We start from the raw sequence: 9,988 nt of genomic DNA on the forward strand, positions 1-9,988 counted from the left end.
AAAGTTGCTTACCAACACGTTTCAGTTAAGCACTTGACTGCCCATTGATGAACTTTGAAACAAGTATTAATGTGTGGTGTCTGTTCTTTGGATTGCATGTGTAACTTCTTATTATTAGTGCTAGTGTTTTTGCTCTTTGTAAGAATGTTGCCATGACAGTTTGGGACTTTGCATCAAAAGTGAGCCCAAGCAAACACAACCTGCTGTGACATCATCAGACTTGGGTGGCTGTGCAGTGGAATAACTCTCATACTTGAAAGTTGTTTCTGCAGTAGATATGAAAATCAAATTATTTGACAAATGTTGTAAAATTATTAGTGAGCAGGATCTTGCCTGACCTGGGGCAAGTTTTAACAAGAAATAATACACTGTTAAAAGACAACAATCAGTTTAACTGAACTGATATTTAAGCTTTTGAGGTTTATTCAGAAATGGAATCCTTCTTTTCACATTCTAAAATCAACAAAATTCTAAATCCAGCACTGTCACCTCACAGCAAGAAGGTTCCGAGTTCAAGTCCCGGCCACTGCGTTTAAGTCGCTTCTTGATTCTGTTGGCTTCTGACAGAGGGTAAACAAACCCACTCACACTTTTAATCGCATCCTTGATTTAGTACTCACTTATGGAATAGAAGCTGACCAGCATCACAGTTCTTCCTCAGAACCCCGTCTTGTCTGATCACTCCTGAATTACATTTGAATTTACTTTAACAAATTATATCCTACCTGGGAAAAAAATCCTGCTTCAGTAGATGTCTATCTGACACTGCTGTTTCTAGATTTTAGGAGCTTATTCCAGCAGAACTTGCTGCCACATCTTGTAGTAATATAATGGGCAGTGATGCTGATTTCACCCCCTCGCAGGTAGACTATCTTGTGGACAGCACTGCAGCAGCACTCCTTGGGACACCTGATGCCGTAGCTCCCCTGAAAAAGAAGGTTATCAACCAGAAAAGAACAGTTCCCTGGTACAGCCCAGAGCTGCGTGCCTTGAAACAGAAGACCAGACAACTGGAAAGGAAGACACATTCCAGCCAGCACAAGGAAGTCCACCAAGCCTGGAAGGAGAGTTTATTAATATATAAAAAAGAACTCTGTAATGCTAGAAGAGCTTACTACTCATCCTTAATAGACAAGAAAAAGAACAACCCCAGGTTCCTCTTCAGCACCGTGGGCAGGCTCACCAAGAACCATAGTGCTGTTGAGCCATGCATCCCCCCAACTCTCAGCAGTAACGACTTCCTATCTTTCTTCATTGAAAAGATTGTGAATATCAGAACAAAGATTGCCAGTAATGGAGGACAGACTACAGTCCCCATAGAAGCACCTCCCAGACTTGGTGCATACTTGGACAGCTTCTCCCCCATCGACCTGTCAGAATTAACTTCTGCAGTCACTTCCTCCAAGTCAGCCACTTGTCTGCTGGAGTTAAGAAGAGAGAACACATCTCTCCCACTTTAGCTTCTCTCCACTGGCTTCCTGTAGGATCTAGAATCGACTTCAAAGTCCTTCTGCTGACTTATAAGGCTCTCAATGATAAAGCTCCATCCTATTTGAAAGAGCTCATTAGTCCCTACTGTCCGACCAGAGCACTCCGCTCCCAGAATGCAGGTCTTTTAGTGATTCCCAGTATCAATAAAAACAGACTGGGAGGTAGAGCCTTTAGTTACTGGGCTCCTCTACTGTGGATAGCATTGATAGCTATGCTGCTATAGGCTTAGACTGCTGGGGGACACATCAGGTTACATGGAGCCCTTCCCTCCTCTCCTCTCCTCTCCTCTCCTCTCCTCTCCTCTCCCCCTCTCTCCTCCTCTCCTCCCTGCACATTTTTGGAACTGTCATTACCATGACTTGTTCCACTTTGTAGTTTGGCCTTGGTGTCTCGCAGTCTCTCTGTGTTTCCGCAGATCCACTGGAGCTCCATCTCTCTCCTCCAACCGCCGCCTGCATCGCCTCCCCCACCCCTCCTTTTATCCCCTACTGTTACACCGGCCTGCGCTCCCCTCCCATGAACCAGTCTGCCATCCAGTCCCCCATCAAGCTGGCTTGCTCTCCCTGCCTCCCCTTCCAGAAGCTTCCTTCTTCAACTGTTATTAACATTTCCATGTTTTCCACATTCTGCATTGTAAACTGTTTTCTTGTCTGTAACAACATCTACTGCATGTCTGTCCCTCCTGGGTGAGGGATCCTCCTCTGTTGCTCACCCTGAGGTTTCTCAGATTTTTCCCTGTTAAAAGGGTTTTCTATGGAGTTTTTCCTCAGTCGATGTGAGGGTCTGAGGACAGAGGATGTTGTTATGATGCCATGTGAAGCCCTTTGAGACAAACTGTTTGGGAAAACGGGCTCTACAAATAAAATTGCCTTGCCTTGCCTCCATCATGGGATCTTTCTGTGTGAGTCTCCATGTTCTCCCTGTTCCTGCTGGGTTCTCTCTGGTACTCCAGCTTCCTCCACAGTCCAAAGACATCAAGAGGGACCAGGTTAATCCAGACTCTAAATTGACCGTAGGCGTGGCTGGGAGAGCCAATGGTTGTCTGTCTATATGTGTTGGCCTGTGATGGACTGGTGACCTGTCCAGGGTGAACCCCACCTCTTGCTCGAGGGCTGCTGTGATAGGCTCCACCCCCTCATAACCCTTAACAGAATAAGCAGTAAAAAATGGATGGATGGAAGGAAATTCTAAATCACCTCATTACGGAATTGAACAAATATTCTTGTTGGAACAAGCAGGAGGCAGCAGAGACCTATCATTTCTTACGCCTCATTTTTCATTTGCAGTATAGGTCCAGCTCAGGTCACAGTGATGCTCTGCTGTTTTAGCTATTGGCTAACACACACACACACACACACACACACACACACACACACACACACACACACACACACACACACACACACAAATGCTTCCAGTGGGAGGGGTCAACACTACGCACTAATTCATGGCATCACTGAAAACATTGGAGGATTTTCTGCTGTTTTTCATGTTGAAACAGAAACAAACTGTCAGCTCTCTCCTGATTGGTGAATTTTCATGCAGATGTGTGATCTGATTGGATATTTTTAACATCATGTTAGTGTGTGTTCAGTGAAAAGTGACCCGCAGTCAGTTTACATCCAGGAGGAGCCGCTCCCAGAGCGTCATGGGTAAATTTCCTGCTGTAACCTGAGCTGAGCTTGAGGCGATGGAAACATCTGGAAAAGATTCATCAGCCTGCAGGAGCACAATAAACTCTGCTGGTTTCAAACAGTCAAACTTTTGTGTCACATCAGATCCTACAGACAAACCAATATCTGTAAGAAAAAACAAGGTCAAAGAGAGGAATAGAGGAGCACTTCAACCAATTTGCAGCTTTACCTTTGCAACAGCTTTTGTATTGTGACCTTTAATGCATTCCAAACTGCAACAGAAATATAGGCTGTATGACTGAGTAGATAAAGCCAACACAGCTCATGTGTTTGTTGAGTCTTATTTTGAAGCCTTGATTCTGGAGCTTTTGTTGTCCCAAATTTGGCATTGTGGAAGTAGACATGATTATGTCAGATTGTGGGTTAGAGCAGCGTGAGGATCTCACTAAGATGCACAGATCGCTGTGGTCGCAGCTTGTCACTCTAAGGTAGCCATGTCCCAAAGCAAACCTGCCATGGTCGTTTTTTTTATCTAAATGGGATTATAGTTAAATATCCAAATTAACATCATAGTGTGTTGAACAAGACTTGAAACTAGTGATTAAGATCTTGACCTCACTCGGAAGATGTCTACTGAGGTAATATTTCAAGTGAGAAGCGCTATTGTCTGTGCCATTCTGGTCAGTGGAGAGAGAGCAAGTTTAAGGCAGTTCAGAGCTTGATTGCACTTCTTAGGGAGTCTGTCCAGCCAACAGCTGATGGCTGTTTGTCAATGTCCAGGATGCATCCTCAGATCTTGGCATTTTAATCATGCTCCATCTTTGAATCCTGCTGAAGGACTTTTTGCAATGTCCAGGAGTGTCCATTTTCAGAGTACCCTCAGCGGTTCTAAATTACTCATAATGCTCTGCACAATTAATGCTGGAGTCTATTCGAACTGACATTGGGTGACAGGCGGGGTTCACCCTGGACGGGTTGCCAGTCCGTCACTGGGCCATCGGGAACAATTTGCTGAAGGATACTTGGACATGATCACTGAGGGAAGTGAGGATCGAACCAGCGAACCCTCGGTTGCTAGACAGCAACTCTGACTGTGAGCCGTGCCGCCGTGAATGAAGGACTTGAAATGTCATAATTCCCCTTGGAAAATAAATTTTAGACTCACAGATAAGGGTTACTGCCATATGAAGCATCATACCACCTCTTTACACATTTCAGTACAGCATATCACAAAAAATATAAAGATGAAAACACCTAGCAAGCTCTCCCTGTTTACTGACATTGGAGCAGAGATTGCCGATGTACTGGACTGAACTGACTTGAGGCAATGTCATAAAAGTACCATTTAATCTGGTCAACAAAACGCTATTTGAGATGATGATATCAAAGCTCGCAGGAAAGGGAATAAGAAAGAAAAGTAGGGAAACATGAATTGCACTAGAAATCATAATGTTTTTAATCTCAATAAATATGCAATTTGAATATGTTAGAGAAGAAAAATGTACAACAGCCTCAGATTTGGACAGGAAGGGAAAAACTACACTTTTATGTAAAGGTAAGAATACCTCGATGAAAATGATGTAGATGGAAATAGACCTCTGGAAAAGATCTCCATTCAGAATTCTACTTAGAATTGAATATGAAAGCTAATTCATTATATTTCCTGTGCATGTTCAACCCTTGAATCACTGACCTCCACAGGTCATGTAAAAGTTGTTTGTGATCCAACTGCTGCTCTGATTTGTCTTCTTCAAGCTGGTACCTTTAGACTTGAAAGCATATCATCCTCAGCAGGTTTTGCCATGTGATAAAAAGTAACAAAGTTAGTAGTGATGGGTTCAAATAAGTGTCAAGGAGTAAAAAGTGCAATTTCATCGAAACTATAATTATGCAAGTGAAGTACAGATAACTGGCCATTGTGCTTAGTGTAGTTAGTTACTTCCCAACTCAGCATGCTCATCCTAAATTCACATCAAAATTCTACTTTGTCACAGTCCAGCTCCTCTGACATGCTGTCTGTGGTTGAGCTCAAGCTTTCTACTGGTTTCAGCCCCTCTAGTAGCCTTTCACACTGCTAAATGTGTCTGGTGGTCTCTGACAGGGATATCTGAGGCTTCATGCTGTCAAACTTTTCTTTTTTCAGGAAATGAAACTTTTCACAAACACAATTGAGCAAATTGCCTTTCATGGAAATTTAGGGATCATTTACAACAAAAGAAAAATAATATAAACAAAATAAGACATGCAAATGTTCGTAATTGATCTGGTAACTAATATTCAGTTAAAAAGGTTGCTCTTTGAAATGTTAAATTCTAAACCACACTCATCTCAGTGACTAGCTTGTTCCCTGTGATAGTCAGTTGCTGTCCTCCTGTTGACTTTTAACCTTGAATTTAAGAGTCACTTCCAGCTGGGGATGTTTTTCAGTCCTGTGATGGAGCCCCAAATGTTCATTTGTTAGATTAAGTAAACCGCCGCTCATCCTGTCTCCACGGAAACACACCCTGATTTATAGTTTCCACAACTGTTTGACATAATCCTGTTCCTGTCCAGCTGAGACAGGATGTGAAGTCTCATCATATCTATACAGGTTATCATGTGACTATTGTTCTTTTTTTCTTTTCTAATCAGTGAAGGTTAACATGTTTGTGCAGGTGATATATGAAAATAAATCAAAGCATGATGGGAAATATGTTGAGATATGACAGCAGATGTTCGAGAGTTCAACTGAGTCAAACTCAGTCTTTGGGTGACATGAGCTGCTTCTGTGTTTTTAATCCATCCTCAGAAGCATGACACCACAGGGCCATCCAGGATGATTGCATCATCCTGTGGAATGACCTCAAACAAATGGTAAATGGACTCATTTTATACAGCGCTTTTCTACCTTAGCGGCACTCAAAGCTCTTTACAGTGTCGTCTCATTCACACTCACACACTGATGGTGGAGGCTGCCATGCAAGGTGCCAACCTACTCATCAGGAGCAATTATGGGTTCAGTATCTTGCTCAAGGACACTTGGACATGGTCACCGGGGTCGGGGATCGAACCAGCGACCCTTCGGTTGCTAGACGGCCACCCTCCCCCTGAGCCATGCCGCCCAATTAACCGCCAAATAACGACTGTAACAGTTCGATTTGTCATTTGTTTCGCAGCTGGATGCTCTTGATGTCATTAAATTACATGCCGTGCAATTTAGTGATGGCAAACAGTGGTAATGATTTCACATTTGCTCTGTCACCCTCCAGTCTCTGGGCCTGTGATTGCTCTGCTTGTATGAAGTTTCAATTCATTGTCATATTCATGTTGGAAAGGATGAATGAATGAAAAAGTGCCTAAAGTGAAGAAAGAAAGGGTAAATTAATGACCAAGAAACCAGGATTATTCACAAGAAATTGAGTCTCCAGGTTGTCATTCGAATATAAACATTTTCATTTTGATTAATCTTCATGATAGGCACTAATTGTGCACCTGTTGGATACTGTGAGGATTCACAAATTAAAACTGATGATGGCAGTAAAGTTTTGAGTTTCATGATAAGTGTTTATTGTTCTAAACAATACATGATCATTTAAACATAGTGCCTAAGGAATTAAAAAAAGACCCACATAATCTCCCCAGTTGTTTTATTGTTTCAGAATGATCTCGATGTTGATTTAGAGGCATATGGGATTAATTAATAGTGATTGTGAGCACTGAACAGGCAGAGCCATGTGTAATGCTGTAGATAATTCCAGTGATTGTGGCTTTGAAGTGATTAGAGGACTGTCAGTGCAGGAATGGAAGCCACGTGCTTGTCTGCCTTGGAGGGAACTGGGGTGTCCCAACTCCCACTTGTGCTTCACACTTGAATTTCGTACACTGATACACTTGTTTCCATTACATCTGTTTGTTTTTTTAAACCCTTCAACGGTCTGTAGCTCAGGAGCCACTTGACTGATGACTTTTGTCAATGTTCTGTCAAAATAGCTCTTAACCTCTCCAACCATTGTTTTCACTGACAGGCCTAAAGGTTGGGTGAACAGCAACACTGAGTTCGGTGATTTTTTTCAGGAGATGAGCTCCTTGAGCATGAGTCAGCCTCCACCCTTCCCTGTTTGTGGGAGTGGGATAATGCATACAAATCTTTATGAATCTGACTGAAACAATGGAGGCAATATGAAAATGTCTGTCTTTGTGTGTGCACATATTCAGTCATGAGAGTACTCTGTAGCTTTCCTGCCCCTGCAAGGCATGTCCCAGCTTTAGATAGAGGAAGTGGTGATATTAAGTTATCCTACCAGAGGCTGTGGAAGGATGGACTGAAAACCAGCACAGAGGTTCCACTCACGGCAGCACAAGAACAGGCACTTAGTACAAGAATAGAGGCCTGGTTCTAGACCACCAGACAGGACCAAAGGTGCAGGCCAGGGTCTAGACCACCAAAGAAGACCACATGTGTAGGCCGAGAAAAGATGTCACTAAAACAGTTGAGCACATGGAAGCAGGGTGATGATGGGGGCAGGAACATGGAGTGCCATAACCAAGAGGCTGTGTAGCATTAAAGAACACATTATACACACACACACACACACACACACACACACACACACACACACACACACGCACACACACACATATATATAAATATATATATATATATATATATATATAAATATATATATATATATATAAATATATATATATACACACAAACACACACACATACACACAAACATATGTATATATATATCTATGTGTATATATATGTGTGTATGTGTGTGTACAGTATATATATAAAAAATATATATGTATATACCCACACACACATTTGTCTACACATATATATATTTTCAGAGATACAATTCATGTATTAAATACAGTTAAGAAGATACATTCAGCCCATGATTATGCTGTTCAAATCCATTTTTAATGCAACGATTCAAGCTACCCAGTTTCAAATTCTTATGTAAAACTTTCAATTCACTTCTTAATGACAAGCACTTCAAGAACCCAAGTGCTCAACACTTTGATCCAAAGCAGTTTCTTGTTTCCAGGACTTTTAAGAGGTGAAAGAGAACAAAAGATGTCCTGATAAAATGAGCTGAGTCCAGCTAAAGGCCTGAAGCAGAAAGATGTTCGCTTGCCTTGCCCACGGCCTCTGTGTGTTTATAGCAAGAGCCATGTCCACTGTAAGCAAACCTTCAGCGTCACGTAGTGATAGAGAGCTTCCTGTTTACTTTAACCTTCATTTAAGTAAAACATCTGCTAAATTTTAAGTTGATGATGTCAGCACACTTTGTATTCTGCTTGTCAGATTACAGTCTGACTCAGTTTCCTTCGGCTTTTGTCTGCAGCAGTTTCAGATTATTGTGCTATCATTAATGGCAACATGAACAAAAACTACCATGTTGTTTTTCTCAATCAATTATTCTATTGCCCTCATCTCCCACCTGGACCTCCCAGGCCCTCTTGCCCCCCAATTCTCTCCCAGGGCCCCTATTCCCTCCCCCTCCTTCCTGGAACCACTGAGCCAACCCAGGCTTTTGCATAAGTGTAAGAAAGTTACAGCTGAAAAGTTAATTACTGGCAAGAGGACAAAGTCGAATTGTCTGAAATAGTTGTGAGACAGCAGAGATTAGGTGGGCTTCAGCAAAACAGGATCCTGAGAGAGTCCATAGGCTATGTGCACTATCCAGGACCAAAGATGAGTGCACTCTGTCTTCAGGCACAGTACAAAGGATTTTATCCTAAGAGCAAGGAAACAAGGAAGAACCATGTATGCTGACTCTGTCATCAGCAGGTGGGTTCCAGATCAGAACTTCAGAATGTGAATCCACTCAAGCACCCAACTTTAAAACTGGCCATACCTGAATACGCACAGTAATAACGTTTCTACAAAAGTAAATTTGCTGCTCTTGCCCACTTTTTGCACTGTTTCTGTTTCTGTTTCATATCTCATGTTTCGCAGCAACACAGACAGTTTGAACATGTCACAGGTTTGAAAAGCTCATGGTCTTTCTGCTCATCAAACTGGAATACATTTTCTAAGAAATGTTAAGGAATGACAGAGTGAAATGCATGGAATTCAAAACAGTTTTTTTTATCATTATTATTTAGAGCTGTAAGCCCAATTCCCCCTTGTTGTGACACCAAAATCATGTGAATGCAGCATCTCTTAATTCATTTAATCTTCAGTGTCCCTTTCTCAGGAGTCACTCATTGTTTGTCACAGTTCACAGTCATTTGGCTTTTTAAACCGGTCTTCAACCAGATGAAATGCATAGATATGTAATCACCAAAAATACTGTGACTGTCTTTCAAGCTGCTTGTGTTAGTTGTGATCTGTTGTCCAAGTGGACCGAAGCAGTTTTTATAGCTGTGTAAACTTCTGTTTTAGAGTGGTTTCTTTGGAAAAATGCGGTGACTCAGAATGTTGGTCTTTGCTGGAGGTTTGACTCGTAAAATGATTAAAAAAAAAGAATTGCTCCTGAACAAACCATGAAATTTTTTCTGCACTGAATCCTATTTAGCAAACTGCTGATGGAGGTCGGAGGTAAATGATGACACCACAACAAAATTATTTTGATCTTTCAAAATCATTCACAGTTCAATTCCATGTTACATCACAATACTTCATGAGGCTTCAGCCTGTAATGTGTCCTTCACTCCCATTGGGACTGCCTTAAACTCCCCATAAACTGCATGAGGAGAGTCAAGAGTCTCAGCTGATAGCAGAGATATGAATTGTTTTCTACGAAATCAAAATGTTGAAATTTTTCACAAATATAGTTATTTTTTGGTTTATTTCCTGAAGCTCCGGTCATTACTTTACATTGGAGTTGAAGGGATAGCTCACTGAAAATGAAATTTCAGTTATCATT

This window comes from Aulostomus chinensis, chromosome 2 (assembly GCF_037954235.1).
Source record: "Aulostomus chinensis isolate RoL2024-O1b breed Wild chromosome 2, RoL_Achi_v1.0, whole genome shotgun sequence".
NCBI lineage: Eukaryota > Metazoa > Chordata > Actinopteri > Syngnathiformes > Aulostomidae > Aulostomus > Aulostomus chinensis.